We start from the raw sequence: 439 nt of genomic DNA, 5'->3' as shown, positions 1-439 counted from the left end.
CCTGCTAACCTGAACTAATCACTGTACACATCTTTGGTACCATCTCCTTTTCAAATGAGTGTGCCAAGGATACATAAATCTCACTCCTTTACCAACAAGGGAGTAGTATGTTGTACTAGAAAAGCATGGCCATTACATTTGGAGACCTGAATTGTGGTTATGCCACCTAATTTCATTAGCTCAGGCGAGTTTTTCAGTCTCTCTGAGCCCAGGTGCCCTGTTTACCAAAGGTATAACCTTTTTCATAAGATTTTGTAGCTAATTAAATAAGTTAAGGTATGTAAAACACCTTCATCATCATAGGCACTTAATGAATCATAGGCACTTATATCATCATTCTTTTCCTTGTTGACTGATGCAGTGGGTTTCATAGTGAGCCCCCAAACTAGCAGCGTCGGCATCACCTGAGAACTTGTTAGAAATGCACATTCTCAGGCCG

Source organism: Saccopteryx leptura, chromosome 4 (assembly GCF_036850995.1).
Source record: "Saccopteryx leptura isolate mSacLep1 chromosome 4, mSacLep1_pri_phased_curated, whole genome shotgun sequence".
NCBI lineage: Eukaryota > Metazoa > Chordata > Mammalia > Chiroptera > Emballonuridae > Saccopteryx > Saccopteryx leptura.
This window is presented reverse-complemented; position numbering follows the sequence as displayed.